Source organism: Odocoileus virginianus, unplaced genomic scaffold (genome assembly GCF_023699985.2).
Source record: "Odocoileus virginianus isolate 20LAN1187 ecotype Illinois unplaced genomic scaffold, Ovbor_1.2 Unplaced_Scaffold_7, whole genome shotgun sequence".
Lineage (NCBI taxonomy): Eukaryota > Metazoa > Chordata > Mammalia > Artiodactyla > Cervidae > Odocoileus > Odocoileus virginianus.
Genome location: NW_027224269.1, coordinates 1,233,794 through 1,252,412, shown reverse-complemented (window position 1 = coordinate 1,252,412; position 18,619 = coordinate 1,233,794). Strand labels below are relative to the sequence as shown.

The window sequence follows — 18,619 nt, the reverse complement described above, 5'->3', positions numbered from 1 at the left end:
TGCAGCCTGCCAGGCTCCTCTGTCCGTGGGATTCTCCAGGCAAGAATACTGGAGTGGGTTGCCATTTCCTTCTCCATCATTAGACTATATTCAGTAATTAATAAAGAAATTGGTAAGAAAGTGAAGTCCAAAATGCCTGTGTAATTATCGAGGAGCTGCCTCATTCATTTGATGCAAGAGAGGCAATGAACTGTCTGGAAGACAGGTGTTTTTCTACAAAGCATTTGGTAGTTCTTTCTTGATTAGAGAAAGAAGCATTAAGAGTACTCAGCATACTATTTTGGAGGCATTGATGTGGCCTCATCTACCCTTTCTCACCAGACCTTCTGTTCTGCCATTTCATACTTGTAATTACTTATTTTTTGTTCTTTCCTTCCTCATCTGTGCTCTTCCAAAGGTCAGGAAGAGATCTCTCACCTTCTGCATCACTGCTAACCTGATCATCCTTCAATGTTCAACCCAAGTGCAGCCCTCCTGGATTTCTCCAATCTGAATTTATACCTTCCTTCCTCCATGTTTCCTCTGGTTTATATTATGTTGAGAATTATGCTAATGACTGGCCAGTTATTGTCAACCCAGGAAACTGTCAATGCTTGACTTTGTGACTACAGCCTAAGATTTTGCCATAGTATATAGCTGAACATTTCTCTGCTTGAAGGAGCATTATATAACATATATTATATATACATATATATATATGATAAAAACTCATGCTATCTCCCTTGTGTTGTATTTTCTTAGGTTGTAGGATACTGATTCTTTCAAACACTTTAGTCAGTAGTTCCCTAAAGGCACCAGCAGCAAAAATTTGTGAATATATTTTTTTTATCGAGATGATTTGGTTTTTATTCCTAGGAAACAGTTAGAAAAAATTTAAGGTCATTGTTATTGTTGTTCAGTCACTAAGTCATGTCTGACTCTCTGCACCCCATGAACTGCAGCACACCAGGCTTCCCTGTCCTTCACTATCTCTTGGAGTTTGCTCAAACTCATGTCCATTGAGTCAGTGATGCCATCCAACCATTTCATCCTCTGCTGCCCCCTTGTCCTCTTGCTCTGTCTTTCCCAGCATCAAGATATTGTCTGAGTTGTCTCTTCACATCGGGTGGCCAAAGTATTGGAGCTTCAGCTTCAGCATCAGTCCTTCCAATGAATATTCAGTGTTGATTTCTTTTAGGATTGACTGGTAGCCATAATAATTTAAAATACATAGTCATTTGAAGATGTTAGCTTTAGCTTTTAGGTTCTTTGCTATCTTTAGCTTTCTCCATTTTATTTTAATAATGATAAAATGTCATATTTGTTAACTTTTCTTCATTCTAAGCTGTTTACCAAACTTTAAGGATGCAAATACAATATAGTGATCCATATGCTTGCAACTAGGTTTATGGCCTTGAGAGCATTCAATTACAATGATTTCTATTTCATTGATGTTGCTCAGAGTCAACAGAAGGATTGGGTCCCAAGTTAATGGGTTGTATTTAAAAATAAGAAAAAGAGTGCAAAGTTGGAGGTGTTCACCTGATGCACTAGTATGGTTATTGTTGGAGAATGTTTGAAACAAGGTATGGGAACACTTGGCTGTAATAGTCTAACCAAATAGGTAACACTCATAGGCTAGTGAGTACAATTGACAGTGGCATTTGGGACTAAAGAGAAATTGGTTACAGATAAAATCAAGGGATCACCAACATTGTGAACAGATAAGAGTTTCTGCTGACAGATCCAACACTCAGAAATGTTTCCTCCTTTCTCAGGAGATTGGGAAAGGCAGGTAAGAGTATTGTCTTTCCAATAAAGAGAAAGAGAAAATCAAGTGAGGAGCAACAGTGAAAAATGGGTAAACAGGCCTAGTCTGGTTATCTTGAGAAAGCTGCCTCCTTCAGTGGCTGTTCACCTCAAGTTCTGAAAATCTGTATTTTCAGGTCACCAGTTTGTGTGCAGGTCCAGCCAGGGCTTGACACTTTCTTTAGATGTGACACGTGAATCCAAGAGTCTATTCCTTGGAGTCTGGCAACACAATTGGTTAGTAGTACCTGATAGGGGCCTTCCCAACGAGGCTGAAGGGAGTCTTTCTGGAGGTGTATTGTCCAATAGATGAAATCTCTAGGTTGTAAGGAGTGATGTTTAAGGTCTTTGTCTCCAGAGAATATGAAAGATGGGAGACACTGTGAAAAGACTGTACTTCTAATGCATGGTAATTTTCAACAGAAGCAAGCAATTAAGCCTTTACAATATTGAAGTCTGATCTCCTTTTATCAGTTGTGGATCAAAAGAAGCGGAAGCCAGGTGCATTGGGCATCCTGTGATTATCTCAAAAGGTGAGATTTTATGGGTTCCAAAAGGGTTTGGACCTGAGATTTAGAAGGACTGATTTCAGCGCCTTTGGCCAGGGTACTGCAAATGGAAAGGTTTTTTACAAATTTTGTGAATTGAGTCTTAATGTTGCTGTTAGTGCATCAGACCAGCCCTGAGGATTGAGGGTGGGAAGTATGGTGAAAATGTGGTAGGACTGGCCAAACAATACAGACTTGTTGTGATATTTGACCAGTAAAATGAGTTCCCTGGTCACTATGGAGCTCAAGAGGAGTTCCCCAGGTAAGGATAATCTTTTCTAAAAGAATTTAAGGCACAGAAGAGGCAGTAGTTTGTCTACATGGGAAGTCTTAGACCCAGTAGGAAAACATATAAACCATGACTGAAGCATATTTATACCCATGAGATGGGGGAAATTGAGTAAATCTACTTCCCAAACCTCTAGTGTCCATTGGGCAATTTAAAGTGTTCAGGAGCACTGCCAACAGGTTTTCCTGAATCATATATGTTTTGGGCAGGTGGGGCAAGCAAAATAGGCACTTTTTGTGGCCTTGTGGTTATCTGCCACTAGTGTTGATCATTTTATCTGTGGACCAATGGTTTAATGCATATACAGCACTGAGAATTTTAGAGTCCTTGGCTAGACTGGATTGTTATTTGGCCCAAATCAGAGTTCTCCCTTTTATTGAGCCAGCAGTTACTAGATTTCCAATCTTGTATTTCCTTTTCTGGAGCCAATTCTTGGGCTCCTCAAACCAATTTCTCGAGGTTATCATTTGTCACTTTGGATGTGACAGAGGTTTGATATTTCAATCCTTTGAGGGTGGCATTCTTGGTGGAAATGTCAGAAATGTGGTTTCCTTTAGTTTACAGGGAGTCAGGTTTGGAATACCCAGGGACTTTAATCATAGCTGATGTGGCTGACAAGAATATGGACTCTAACACATCCTGGATGTAAGAGCCATTGAAAATCTTATGCCCACTAGAAGTAAAGAGGACTTGCTGTTTCCACAGCACTTTGAAGTCATGGGCTACTCCAAAGGCATATCTACTGTCTGCTGTTTTGCCCTTTGATGAAATTCCGGCCCAAGGATCATATATTTCAACCGGTTGGGCTGAGGTAGCCAAAGGCAAAAGTCCCACCTTGATGACTTTAAAAGGAGTTGAAACTACATATCCAGCACAATATTTACCATTTTACTTCTTTAAGAATCATTCATAAACCATGAAAACAGCATTGGTTAGAGGAGTTTCCTGTGTATCATGGCAAGGGGGCAAAAGGTGATCTGTCAGAGTCAGTCATGAGGAGTGTAGTCCTTAGAGAAGGGAAGAGGAGTGGCAGAACTAAGGTGATCACAATGATAAAGTTATATGAGGAGTGATTACTATGAGGATTTCCTAGAAAGTAAGATGACTGGCTGAAGGGTGTTGAGAGTGATGAGAATTCAGGAGGGCTCTACTGCATGGGGTACAAAGATGGTTACAAGGGATCCCATAACTATCTCTTTGGTGGCCGTAAGTAAAAGGAATGTGGCAGAAATGGCTCTGAGGTAAGGAGTGTCCTCATACCATAGGGCCTGTCTGCTGGCTGTGGCACCTTATGGGACAGTGGTGAACCCCATGTTTTTGGGTGACTACTCCTAGAGTACTTGTCTCCTTCTCCAATATAAAGTTGATAATTAGAATGTCCATGGGTAGGAAGATGTATCAAGCTTTCCTTTAAGGTGTTAAAAGCTGGGTCATGTAGATCTTCCCAAGCAGTAAGAGTCAGGTTTGCTGTTCTTTAGTGGGGCATATAAAGACTGGGCCATGAAAGAGAAGTTCAGAATCCAGTCCTAACCATAAATAACCAACCCAAGAAAACCTCAAAACTGAGTTTGGTACTGGGCTTTGGGAAGTTCAGGATGCCATGAAGCTTATCTGGGTCTAGGTGCCCAGCTGCTCTCCCATGACCAGATGCCCCAAATAACAAACTTGAGTTTGAACAAACTGTAGTTTCTCCTTAGAAACTTTATGTGCCTTTGAGACCAAAAGTTTCAACAGGCGATGCTGTCTTCCTAAAAAAAGGATCTGGGGAGGGGAGCAAAGAAGCAAGTCATCTACATACTGTAATAAAGTAGAGCCTCCAGAACATTTTATATCATCTCAATCAGCTTTCAGGATTTGTGAGATGTAAGAAGGACTTTTGGTAAAATCTTGGGTCATTACTGTCCAGGTATATTGTTGTCCTTCCCAAATAAAGGCAAAGAGATATTGATATATTAATAAATCACTCACAGGGAGAAATTTGCCTTTGATGGGTATGAGGCTGCAAAAGTATTGGAATTGGAAACAACAGAGTGATAAGGGATGACAGTATAGTTTATGGTCTGGAGATCTTGGACAAATCTCCATCCTTGGCCGTTGGGTTTCTCTTCAGGTGAAACAGGGATATTGCAGGGACCGTTTTTGTTGTTTAGTTGCTAATTTCATGTCCAACTCTTTGCAACCCCATGATCTGCAGCCTATCAGGCTCCTCTCTCTATGGGATTTTCCAGGCAAGAATACTGGAGTGGGTTGCCATTTCCTTCTCCAGGGGATCTTCCTGAACCAGGGATCAAACCCACATCTCCTGCATTGGCAGGCAGATTCTTAACCACTGAGCCACCTGGGAAGCCTGTTGCAAGGACTAGTGCACCAGATAATGAGACCCTGGGCCGTATAATCAGCCATTATTGGCTTAATGCCCTGGAGGGCCTCTTTATTTATAGGGTATTGGTTAATTCTGGGGAGAGGCTTTGATGGATCTATTTGCATCTTAATAGGAGGACTCTGCCAATATCAGTTGAGGATTTTGCCCATAAGGAGGTGGCAGCTGATCTTATAGGGACAAATGATTAGTTTCCTTAGAATTAGGTTCAGTGTCATCAGAGATGGAGCAAATAAAAGATGTTGAAGGGTCATATGATTCACTCAGTAGGTGGCTATTTTGGTTGCTGTTATTAAATTCTAGAATTATTCTCCATTTTTTCGGGAGAAAGAACATCCAGAATGATATTTTTCTAGGAAATCTCAACCCAGTAAATGAATAAGAGTGGAGGAACTAAGGAGCAAAGGCTGGATATCTTTTAGAGGGCCTAAATCAAAAGAGATAGGTTTAGAAACAAGAACCTGTTGATGTTTATTTGGGATCACCACTATTTGACCCTTTTAATACTCTGAGGCAGGGGCTGCTTAATAACAGTGGGGAAGCAGTGTCAGACTACTTTTTTGGGTTCCAAAATCACTGCAGATGGTGATTGCAGCCATGAAATTAAAAGACGCTTACTCCTTGGAAGGAAAGTTATGACCAACCTAGATGGCATATTAAAAAGCAGAGACATTACTTTGCCAACAAAGGTCCATCTAGTCAAGGCTATGGTTTTTCCAGTGGTCATGTATGGATGTGAGAGTTGGACTGTGAAGAAAGCTGAGCACCGAAAAATTGATGCTTTTGAACTATGGTGTTGGAGAAGACTCTTGAGAGTCCCTTGGACTGCAAGGAGATCCAACCAGTCCATCCTAAAGGAGATCAGTCCTGGGTGTTCATTGAAAGGACTGATGCTGAAGCTGAAACTCCAATACTCTGGCCACCTCATGCGAAGAGTTGACTCATTGGAAAAGACCCTGATGCTGGGAGGGATTGGGGGCAGAAGGAGAAGGGGACGACAGAGGATGAGATGGCTGGATGGCATCACCGACTCGATGGGCATGAGTTTGAGTAAACTCTGGGAGTTGGTGATGGACAGGGAGGCCTGGCATGCTGCAATTCATGGGGTCACAAGAGTCGGACATGACTGAGTGACTGAACTGAACTGAACTGAACTGAAAGCACTGAGGGTGTAACTCTAGTGTCAGTAAGGTCATAGAAATATTCATTCCCAATCTGGAGAATGATTTCTTCAAGCTGATTAAGAGGGAGGATTTGGAAGCACACCTGTAGTTCCTTAGGCTTCCCAGGTGGTCCTCTTGGTAAAAAACCTGCCTGCCAGTGTAGGAGACATAAGAGACATGGGTTTGATCTCTGTGTTGGGAAGATCTGCTGGAGGAGGGTAAGGCAGTCCACTCCAGTATTCTTGCCTGGAGAATCCCATTGACAGAGGAGCCTGGTGGGCTACAGTCCATGGGGTTGCAAAGAGTCAGATGCTACTAAAGGGACTTAGCACGCACTCACGCTGTAGTTCCTCAGAGCCCCATCACTGGGGGTTAGGAGGGCATTGGAAAGGCTGGTTGGAGGGCTGAAGGTACCTGGAGTGCTTAAACTTATAACCGTCTTTTCCCCAACGTCCTGGCTTTTGGCAGTGATGGCAGAGACCAGGAGGTTTGTTTTGTTTGTTTATGCACCTCCATTAGTTGGAGTTAGAAAGTGAAGATTTTAGTGATCTTCCTTTTAGTTGAATCATGCTGGGTTTAGACAAACTTGTTTGCTAAATTAATTAAATTTGGCATAGATGCAGTTTCCCATTCCATCCTGGTCGTTTTAACTGGAAGAGAAAGATCCTGGTTCAGCCCTTAATTAACATAGAGGTAAAGCCTACCTGAGTGGATTCAACATCCATAGACCAGAATTGTCCTTAAAAATAATGTGGAATTGACTGTGATAGTTGTGCAGAGGTTCATTTGGGTTTCTGAGTTCAAGTCTGAATCTAATTTCAATTAATAGGTTTTTGGAAAGGCCTGGAAGTTGCCAAATGGTGTCACTTGGCAATTCCCTGAGTTTGATCATATAATAGAGAGTTGGCCTCCGGGTTGTACTCCTAGGAACTCTTTTGGATTTACCGAACTAGCAGTTTTAAATCCAGTATTCAGCTTGATCTTCACTGACAGGCATATGAACTAGCAGATATAAGTCAGAGAAACCAGGCTGAGAAGTATGAATGTCCATATTAAATTCCTCAGTAAATTTGTAGGGATCCTCAGTTACTTTGGGAAAATCTGACTATAGCTTGTAGTTCAGCATTAGTACAAGGAACACAAGAAATTAGGGATTTATCATTTGAATCTTCAGTGGGCCTGATTTAAAGAGGAAGATTTTAATAGGTTCAGGTGAAGTGAAAGTAGGGAGAAGTTCACAGAAAATAGGAAGTCCAGTGAAAGGAATAGAATGAGAAGATAAGACAGCACAGAGGAAAAAAGGAAAATGGCACTAGGGTCAAGACCTTGGCACAAGATGGCTGCTGCACCTGGAGACATAGATGGTAGAGGAGGGGGAGAAGAGACCTTAGTAGCTTTTTTATTTTTTCCAATTATTTATTTTCCTCAATTAATTTAGAAATAGTATTTTGTAAAGAGGGGATTTTAGAGTCTTGAATGCATTTGGAAGCCTCCAGGAGCCAATTAAAATCGGCATTTCATTCAGTCTGTTTAATTTGAGAGATGTGGTCTTCTAATTTAGTTCTGAGAAAAACAAATTTGGGGAGGTCAAAAGTTCCCCATAATGGCCATTGGAATTCTAAATTATTTTGGTCAAATTGGTCCATTTAGTTAAAATGTGCATAAGGAGGGACGATAGCTTTTAAACATAAAACCGGCTGGGGTCCCAGAAGGGGGACACTCTAGAGATAATTGAGGAGAGTTTGATCCCACTGCTCAAAACTCTGAAGTTTAAAAAACAGAAGAATACTCACCAGAAAGGGAAGTGCCTTCATGAAAACAAAGACAGGTCCCAAATAAAGTCAGAGAGCTTGACCAAAGGAAGGGAGCTTAGATCCAGGAGAAGGCTTACTCAATTTAATAGAAAAAGATAACTCACAGGAGAGAGTACAAGCTGCTCAGTGGGTACTCCAGACAGTTCTTAGAGTCATTATTTCCTCAGGGGATTGTCACCTTTGGATCCCACTTCTGACACCATGAAATGCCAACCGTAAAAATAAAATAGCTAGTTATTTTAAAAGCAAAATTAGTTTGAGAATAGCAGAGGAATTGCAGTCAGCATAAGCAAACTATGTCATGCCATAGGCAAGCCTGGAGAACAAAGAAGAGGAGCATACTTTTATAGAGGAAAGGAGGAGGTGGGGAAGGGTTGTTTAAAATGAAAGTTCATTGGAGTAAATCATGAGTTCATGGTGGTGGTGGCTTCTCATTGGCTAAGTATGGTGTTTTCTCATTGGCTGGACTGTTGCTAGGCCAAGAGAAAATCTCTCTTCCTCCTGCAAGAATGTGTAAACTTCTTGCAGTTTGGAAATACAAGGTACACTTCTTCCTGCTGAGGTCTGCAAGTGGCAGAGAGTGGTAATGCAGTGGCAGAGAGTCCCCTTTCAGGGCTTCCTGACTCCATTTTAAATGAGGTTTCCTTTATTTTCACAATAGCAATAAGGTAGGAAGAAATACACACATACATATTTATAAAATATGTATAGAAATGTAGGTCAGTTAAAAGTGCATTTTCAGGTGTGTGCATATCCTAAGGCTTTGTTTTCTGAATGTTTACTCGGCACCAAGCACTGTGCCAAATAGTTGACATGTATTATCTCATTTAACATTTGCAATAACCTCATGAGTTATTATTATCCCCATTTCACAGGTAGAAAACCAAGAGTGAAAATGTTGTATGATTTGCCCAAGTTTATATAGTAATAGGTGGTGCAGTTAGGGTTCAAACTCAGTGTGTCTGATTTTAAAGTTCATGCCCTTTATCGATATGCATTTGTTAAGTGTTTCTTTTTTTAACCAGATACAAACTTTGTCTCGAAGTTCAGATTCAGAATAAAAGAAAAAAAAATGAAGAGTATGAAGATGATAATGATTGTGTGAATAGCAAAACCGGATCGCCATAAATACCAAGGATTTATTTTATTGTTTATGTGTTTTATGAGGAGAGAGTTAGTCCTCAGACTCTGGTGCTCAGTCTGTATTGGCTTCAGAGCATGAAATACAGCATTTCAGTGCAGTTGCATCCCCTCCTCGCCCAGTTTAAGACCACTTTATGGGTGAGTTACTTTATGATGTGGTCCTTTTGATATCTTGGTAGCTAAGATGGAATTCTCAGAGTTATAATATGTTCAAACACCAGATGAGCCACCAAAGAAGGCTGAAAGCCTTCATTTTTAAGAATCTCCAGATTGAGAAAGCCATTATCCTGAAGAGCTGAGTCATTCACCTCTCAAGATTTCTGAGAAGTCCCGTGATTTTGCAAAACAGGTACAGGTTTCAAGATAATTTCATCTGAAGTCATTCACCTCTCAAGATCTCTGACAGTTTCACAATTTTGCAATGCACAAATTTCAAGTTAATTTTATCTGAAGTAAAAACCCTACTTTATATCTCTTTATAAACAATGTGCTAGAAAAACACCCAGGTGTCTCTGTGACCCCTTAGACCCTACATTAGAGTCTCTCTTAGGCAGTCAGTCCTTTTGCTTCATAGGTTTCTTAGTTCATTGTGTGAGTATTTATTTAATGCCTGTCTCCCATGCTGGACTATGAACTCTGGGTGGACAGGGACTGTGTGTATTGCTCAATGCCACATGTTATCTACAGTGCTTGAAACCCCATGTGTGGCAAGTAGTTGACACTCAATTTTTATTGAGGCAGGAATAAATGAATGGAATGTGATAGAAGAGTATACACATGCAACTGGGTAGCAGATTTAATCTTGATTTATGCCACAGAGATTCCCATTTGTAGTTTTTAAGTATGGCCCTAGTTCAGTACCTCTTTCATGACCTAACAGCTCTGGGGGTTTTCTGTGATGGAGGACAAGTCTGTTTGCTTGGTAGTTACAAGAGGACAGATACAATATTTACTAGCCTTAGCAACTCTTGAGCAAATGTGGTCCCTGGAGAAGGGCACGTGATAATAATACAGGGAAACCCAGTTGTTATCTGAAAGCTAAGCCACACAGGCATCAAGGCCATGACTCACGTTCCTGTGGTCAGGAGCCATAGAGTTTTCAAGGATAATTTATGGTGATGCTGATGAGACAGAATTCATTGAAATACTGTAACTGCTGAAGTATTCTGAAGTGGAAAAGTCAGCCCGTGTTGGGGTAAATACCTTGTTGACCCTTTTTCCCTCTCCGATACACCATTGTTTCAAGTATTTACTCTAAAATACTTGAGTCTTAAAGTGACCCAGGAGAGATAAACTGACCATGGCTGCTTAATGCACGTTAAGATTTGGTTTCTGAACACGAAGGACATGCTCATCTTTACTCAGCCCATTGTTCTTTGATCGGTTAAATGATGCTATAAATGGAGGACAGTGATAGCAAAAAATAAATGTTTTATACAGTGCTAGAAAAAGCTTTAGGGGAAAATTTTCGCAAAAGAACAGATTCTTTCTTGTTTCTATAGAAACCAGTAGCGATCAGGAGGAGCGAGGTGTTCTTTCAAGTGTACATGGTAGTATGGCCAGCTCAGCAGTCCCCAGCACACTGGAGGGCTGGTTAAAGACCCACTGTTGGGGGGAGCCTCTGTCTGTGTCCCTTTGATCTCACTGGCAGTGGGGGACATCTTGCTGGAAATCCCGGCTTCCCCATGGACTGAGCAGGGCTGCGGTCCACAGTCGCTCAGCATCATAAAGCCAGAAAGGCTCTTAACAGGAATCTCTTGTTGAAAGAAGAAGAAAGAGATAAACATAAGGAAAGCTCTAATATCAGCTGTCAACAGGCCATTCAGTGTGCTCCTTACCATCAAGCAGTAAATGTCCTGGTCGTCTCCTGCCCAGATAACTGATAAACTGGCCAAAGCAGGCATTTGAGCCCTAGATGGTAGGATAATTTGTTGCTCTTCCAATTTGTCTCCTTCTATAAAATCTTTTTTTTTCCCAAATGAAATTAGAATGAAATGCCTCCTTTTTGGTTTCATTTGTAAAGCTGTTACCTTCCTGACAAGTGAATGTTGAGCAAGACTTAAATCAAATTCCAAGGCAAATACTTTTCTAAAGCCTAATCAATACTACAGCTTTAAAATGATTTCTCCAGTCTTTTAAATGAAGTTTAGGTCAAACGTAATGACAGGATGAAGCAGGCACGTTTTGCTTCAATCTGACAGGTCCCAAAAGGTAAGAGGAATATCTAGTAACTGACAAAAGGGTTTTCCCTTTGTTTGACATTTACTTTGTATGTAAACAATCCAGTATATTGGCATGTCAATGTATTAGTTGGTGGTGGTCCAGAACACAATGTAAATTCAGATAGTATTTCTTTCTGCTCACAAATACACACTCTTGATCAACAAGAATGCATTTATTGCAGTCTTGCCTTGCAGTTGGCAGAACAAAATGAATCATTTTGAAATATAAACTTTCTCAGATCTAAAATATATCACTGGAAGACACAAGACATAAGAGGAGAAGATTATGAAATAAAAGGAAGGTATTTAGGAGTCTATAAGTCATAAACATAATACACGTTCACTAATAAAATACTGGACTTCCCTGGTGGCTCAGACAGTAAAGAATCTGCCTGCAACGTGGGAAACCCAGGTTCAGTCCCTGGGTTGGGAAGATCCCTTGGAGGAGGGCATGGCAACCCATTCCAGTATTCTTGCCTGGAGAATCCCCATGGACAGAGGTGTCTGGCAGGCTACAGTCCATGGGTTGCAAAGAGTCGGACATAACTGAGTGACTAAGCACAGCAATAAAATACTGGGACAAATGTACAAGACTACACATAGTGAGGAGGTGTTAAAAGCTGGATATCTTTCTTGAAGCTGTAAGTTGGAAGCAGCATTTTGCAGTGTGGAAGAATATGAAGTGGCCTCTTGCTGGGTGTGTGACCTTAGGGAAGTCAGTTCCCCTCTCTGAACTTCAGGCTCCTCATCTACAAAAAGGTAATAATACAAATGATGGTGAAGGTGATGATGATGAGGAGGAGGAAATGGAGGAGAAAGGTGTTTCCCTCCTAGGGTTCTATAAAATTTAAGAGAATTCTAGAAAACTCTGCACATAAGAAGTACATAATATATGCCATGTTCCTTTCCCCCTTCCCCAAAAGTAAACAGATTAGTATTGAGCAGTTCTTTTTTACCAAGCTTTCAGTCATCATTTTTCTGCTGTTCAATGAGAACTAAATTTTTGTTAAAATATACTTTGTCAGAAAAGTAAACAAACTTTCTTAAATTGGAGACATACATGGAATGAGAAATACCGTGTGTTTTCTAGACACATTTTGTTTTGGCTTCTTTTTCCCTGGGAGTAAAGTTTGGGTGAAAATCTCTAAAGTCCTTATACATATTTAAGATGAAAAGAAACCTGTAGATTTGCTGTGACAGACCCAAAGCTTTTTTGGAGAACTGTGTGTGTTTGACCTCTCAGGCTGAAGTCACCATATCAGCTTCATCTGACATCAGTATTTAGAAGCTCTTCTTATTGGGTGAGCCTTGGTTGCCTAGTACATGTAATAAGGGCTCAATAAATACCTACCTAATGAATAAATGACAATATTATGAAATAAAGTTAAAAATGTAATGCTTACCAAACAAGTCTTGATAAATTTGTTTCAGTGATCTTTTTCCTCCCACACAATTGTGTGTAATATCATCCCACAGGCAATGTATGAAAAAGGGATAATGGTAGATAAAATGGAAAGACTCCTTGCCTCTATTTAACTGGCCTCATTAATTTATAGCAGTACCGACTTGATTCATTGTATCAGTATTTGGCTTAAATTTGACTGGATCAGGATGCAGACTATTTACAGTTTCTACCAACCCAAAGTGCCTAGTATATATTTGCAGTGATTTATAATCTACAGACAGTCATTATCACTGTCATTTAGCTTTATTTTGATCCCCACTAGTTAAACAGCCTCACAATACCTACGTGGTTATAGCCCTTCAATATGCCTATGATGAAATTTCATATCACCCAATAAGACATCCTCATTATTTATAAAGAATGAGTTGGGGCGAGAAGGCGGTGATGATTTCTTCACTGATTTCTTGACTTATTTAGCTCACAGCCTCATCAATTCGACCCAGACAACCATTACTCTTCCTTTATTACACACCAGACACACAGCCAGAATGAGACTTAAAGTCTCAGAACATTTAGTAAAGTAAAAATGTGCATCTTCAGACAAGAAATGTGGGGTGTATACCATGTATTGTTCCTTTTCATCCTTTCCAAGATGTAACTACTGACTGTGCTGATGGTCTGGGCGTGCCAGCAGCACTAGAATGACCACAGTCCTTCCACCTGAGATACCCAAAGTCATTCCTTTGCATGCTGCGTGGAGCTGTGGATTCATTTTCTTAGGCTGCCGTGACAAAACACCATAAACTGACTTTGTGGGTTAGAACAGCAGAACTGTTTTGTCTCCTGATTTTGGAGGCTAGAAGTTTGAAGTCAAGGTGTTGGTGTGGCCATGCTCCCTCCAACGGCTCTAGGGAAAGGGCCTCAGCTGTTCATTGGCTTGTAGATGCACCACGCCAATTGTCTTTCACATCACCACCTTCTTCCTGTGTCATCACATGGATTTTCCCCTGTGCATGCCCATCTCTGTGTCCCAATCCCCCCCTTTTTTTTAAAGGACACCATTTTGGATTAGGGTCCAGCCTAAGGACCTCATCTTAACTTGATCATCTCTGTAAAGACCCTGCTTTCAAATAGTCAGATTCTGAGGTCTTGGGAGTTAGGGGTCCGACATAGTGTTTCTTTTCAGAGACAGACACAATTGAATTCATAATCTATCATCCCAGAAATTTATGTGCAGCTATGCTTCTGATACTTGTGGTCCAGACGAAGCCATAGATGAGAAAAGCAACTCCAAGCCTGTGGGCTACTTCATTGTTTCCCAGGCCCTACTGTTCGGCCACTTGACCTGAGACCTTGTTTCTATGGGTCCTTAAAGAGGGACATGATGACCATGCCTAATTAGCTACTGCAGTATTGCTTTCTATATATGCTGCAAGTCAATTTGGTCACAAATTCAGCCTGGATTGCTCTCTACCCTGCCCCCCAATGTACTTAGTCTGAGTTGGTAAGCTTAACTAGATCCAAATGATAGCAAGAAAATTTAAACTTTTAGACAAATTTAATTTAATGGGAAACCAGATGGTAAAGCTGTCTTGGAGTGTAAAGTAAAAGGTAGTATTGATTAAAGAGAGGATTTCTAAAAGTCTTGCAGCTAGACTGTGTTCCTATGGGAAAAGCTGATAACCCAAATCCTCCTGGCCAAATAATACCAATTTTTTTTAAAAAGCTCTGAGTTTACTTGCTCAAAAGCAGGTATTCACAATGCAGCATGATCATTTTAAAGCTACAAAAAGTTTTCTGAGAAGTTTGAGGAATTTCTTTGTCCTAAGGACAGATGGACACCTCATAAAGTATTTATGGTCCAATCTAACTAACTAGGATGGACTTGCCAGGTGTCGCAGGGGTAAAGAATCCTTGCTTGCAATGCAGGAGGCATGGGTTTGATCCCTGGGTTGGGAAGATCCCCTGGAGAAGGAAATGGCAACCCACTCTAGGTATTCTTGCCTGGAAAATCCCATGGACAGAAGAGCCTGGTGGACTACAGTCCATGGGGTTGCAAAGAGTCAGACATGACTGAGTGACTGAGCAGGCACTAACTAAGGATTAGCACGGGGTCAGAGGGTCATTGTTAGTAAAACTGTATCTCTAGGTCCATCTACATACAGGACGCACTTTTAGAAACTATGAAAAAATATTATTCAGCCTGAGGCTTTAACAATTATTTTAATTAAAATTATGTGTGTGCATCTCCTGTGTCTTCTGCATTGCAGGTAGATTCTTTACCATTGGTCCATCTGGGAAGTGCCAAAGCACCTATCAAAAAATTGATAGGGAACTTCAAACAACATCATCAGGAAAGTAAAAAGATGTTTCAGAATGCGAGAAAATATTTGCAAATCACATATCTGATTAGGTATTGGTATATAAAGAAAAAATACAACTCAATAATCAAAAGAGAAATGACCCAGTCAAAAATGAGCAAAACCTCTGAATAGACTTTTTTCCAAAGAAAGTACGCAAAGGACCAATAAACACATGAAAAGATGTTCAACATCCTTAGCTATCAGGGAAATGCAAATCAGAACCACAATGAGCTACCAGTTCACACACTGTAAGATGGCACTGCTCTAAGAGATAAGACACTCAAAAGTGTTGGTAAAGATGCAAAGATATTAGAATCCTTATACATTGCTGATAGGAATGTAAAGTGCTGCAGCTACTGTGGAAGTTGGGCAGTTACTCAAAAAGTTAAACATAGAGTTACCTTGCTGTGCTGTGCTGTGCTCAGTCATTCAGTCATGTCTGACTCTTTGTGACCCCATAGACTGTAGCTTGCCAGGCTCCTCTGTCCATGGAATTTTCCAGGCAAGAATACTAGAATTACCATATGACCCAGCAATTCTACTCCTAGGTATATACCCAAGAGAGTTGAAAACATTTGTCCATGCAAAACTTTGTACACCAGTGTTCATAGCAGCATTATTCACAATAGCCAAAATCTAGGAACAATGCAAATGTCCATCACCTAATGAAAAGTTATACAAGATAATGTTTTATCCATACAATGGGATATTATCCAGCCACAAAAGTGAATAAAGTATTGATACATGCTACAACATGGATGAGCCTTGAAAATGTTATGCTAAGTGAAAGAAGGCAGACCCAAATGGTGATATATTGTACAATTTCATTTTTATAAAATAACCGGAATAGACAAATCCATAGAGTAGTTACCAGGAGTTGGGGAAGGGGCAAAATGGAGGGTGACTGCTAATAGGTACAGGATTTTTTTTGGAGGGGGTGATAGAATGCTCTGGAACAGATAGTGGTGTTGAGTGCACATCTCTGTGACTGTACAAGAGCCACTGAAGTCTATACTTTAAAATGGTGAATTGTATTTTTATGAATTATATCTCAGTAAAACTGTTTCTGTTGCCAAAACTCAGCCTCTGTTCACCAGTGCTGAATAGAAACATGGAGACAGAGTTTTGGGTGAAGTAGAAAAGAGTAGCTTTTATTGCTTTGCCAGGCAAAGGGGGCCACAGTGGGCTAATGCCCTGAAGACTGTGTGACCCACCCTGGAGGGGGTAGTGAGGAGTTTTATAGTGTTCAAGGAGCAGGGCATGATCAGCTTGTGGATAGTTCTTGAATCCGTCAGCATCAAGGTGAAGTTTCAAGCATCATCAACCTTCTGATTTCAAACAGTCTGGGGTCTATGTTCTTGTGGTCAGCAGTTTTCATCTGGAGGGGGCTCTGCTTCCTGTAAAAACAACTTAGGAATGTGTGTCAGGCCTTTATCTGTATCTTTCAGGGAACTGGGAGTTTGGTGATTCTGTTATGTGGCAGAATTATAGTCTAAATTGTTACCAGTTCCCTAGCCCAACAGCACTGTTCTTTGTTTCTACATCTTTACATTTCCCAATCATTACCTCTTGAGTCAGCATTTTCCTTCAAAGGACAAGGACACAGGGGCTTGTACACAGTTCCATTGCCAAAAAAAGTTTCACTTGCTAGTTTTACCGTTCATTGATGATTCATTGAAACAGTAGCTAGATTCTTTGCTTACAATTAGCCTAACACAATTTTTTCCAAGGAGGGGTATTTTATCACTGGCATTTAGAATTGCTACTGCATAGTGATAATAAATAGCAGACAGAAATTTGTTAGGGAAATCACATTGGAACACATTAAGCAGTTTAGTTAGATAAGAGTCACCCGTCGTCAGGAAGAAGATAGACAAAAAGGTTTCAGTGTTGGGCCAGCGAGCAGTGGCAGTCAACACGCAGTGGTTTGCTGTCTTTCCAGTTGGACGATCAGCCATTTAGCCTCCTTCAAGCCTCTGGGACCCTGGTGCCCAGCACCTCCACTAGAGGGGGAGCAAGCGAGATAAAGAATGCCTAAGATGAGTGTGGTGAGTTAAGAGCCTGGGGGAAAGATTGTGGAATGGAGAGAAACTTGGAATTCTAGGCTACTGTATAGCTTCTTATGTGTGTGTCTGTGAAATGCAAGTCGATACCAACCTTGTGCTCTTTAAAATGGTGATAAAATTTTTTGTCCCCAAGAATAGCATAGAAAAGACTTGGAAATTAGAATCTGTTTGAATTAAACATCAGGGTTATTATGGGTTACTTTTTTTTTTTTAAAGCGTGTGGGGAGAAAGGTTACCATCTCTCTTATATCCACACATGGGGAACTTTAGTGTTTTTTGCAATCCTGGAAACAAGTTCAGGTTCAATAATGTCGAGATTTTAAACTTTATCCTTTAGAAAGTGAAGCTTAAAAGATGCCAAACGTTGGAATATTTTGTATAATTTGAGGAGAAAGATAAGTCATAATTTAATAAGAAAATCAGCATTAACCGTCACATTCTGATCTGACAATTGAAACTAAAAATATTTGGCAACTTTTCATTTCATGGAATCCAAACTGAAAAGCATAGGGCTGTATTTTTCCCCCTTAGCCTCATGCACTCTGCGTTGATAAGGAAGAGACAAAGAATAAGCCAACAATCTTTTAAGAGAATAAATAGAGAGGCTATATCAGAAGGATAGTGGAGATTTAGCTCAATCTCTATTTCCCACAACAGCGTCCGGGTTTATGATGACCTGAATCATTCGAAGAAAGGATAAATAATGTTCAGTAAGGATTTAGCCACAACTAGATTTTATCATTGAATCCTAAAAATCGGTAACCTGTCTGTTGTGTCCTGATGGCTCATGAAAATATGCAGTGATCTGCAACAGCTTGTTCATTCTCGACAGTATATCTTTAATTCTCACCAATATATGAACCAGATTGTCTGATATGTGGATTACTTCTGGCTCTCCCACCCTGGTGACAAAAGGGAGTGCTGGGGCTTTGTGAATGGAGCCGATTGAATAGCCCTAGAAGTGTTGGTGTTGACAAAGCCAAAGTTAGTGGCTTCTTCATTATGATTCATGGCCTCTTGTAGGCAGCAGCACAACAAACTTAGCCCTGGCCACAGCTCCTGGTCTCGTCGCTTTGATCCCCGTCAGTGACCTGGAAATCGCTCTTTATAATAGGAACGCAAGGATTCATTCTGTAGCCTGGCAACTTGTTTATTCTTGTTTAGGTCAAACTGTTCATGGAATGGGATGTGACTGAGTATGCTGCTTCTCAGGCAGGGGATGGTGGACTGAATCGGTGGTGCTGTTCCCTGCCTGCGTGCTTCGTGAAATGACTGAACAATTCAGTGCCAAGTGGCTTTGACCTTAGCCTTTACTCACCTGTTAATATCTAATAATAACTACAATTTCCTGGTACTGGACCATGCTTTTTACTTACCTTGTTATTTAAGGCTCAGCGAAAAACTAAGAAGTACACATTAGTATTTCCATCATAGAGAT

At 40.6% G+C, this 18,619-nt stretch overlaps 1 protein-coding gene across 7 annotated transcripts in view; it reads left to right on the top strand.

Annotated features, from left to right (window-relative positions):
• The window catches only part of AFF2 (ALF transcription elongation factor 2), a 531,908-nt gene that overhangs the window by 62,451 nt on the left and 450,838 nt on the right, over positions 1-18,619 (top strand). The window contains exon 1 of one of the 7 annotated variants that reach the window (XM_070462660.1): positions 17,026-17,163. The exons of the other annotated variants lie outside the window; for them this stretch is intronic. The gene's annotated coding sequence lies outside the window, so the exon portion shown is untranslated. Of the gene's footprint in view, positions 1-17,025; positions 17,164-18,619 lie in introns of those variants that run through there. 7 annotated transcript variants of the gene reach the window in all.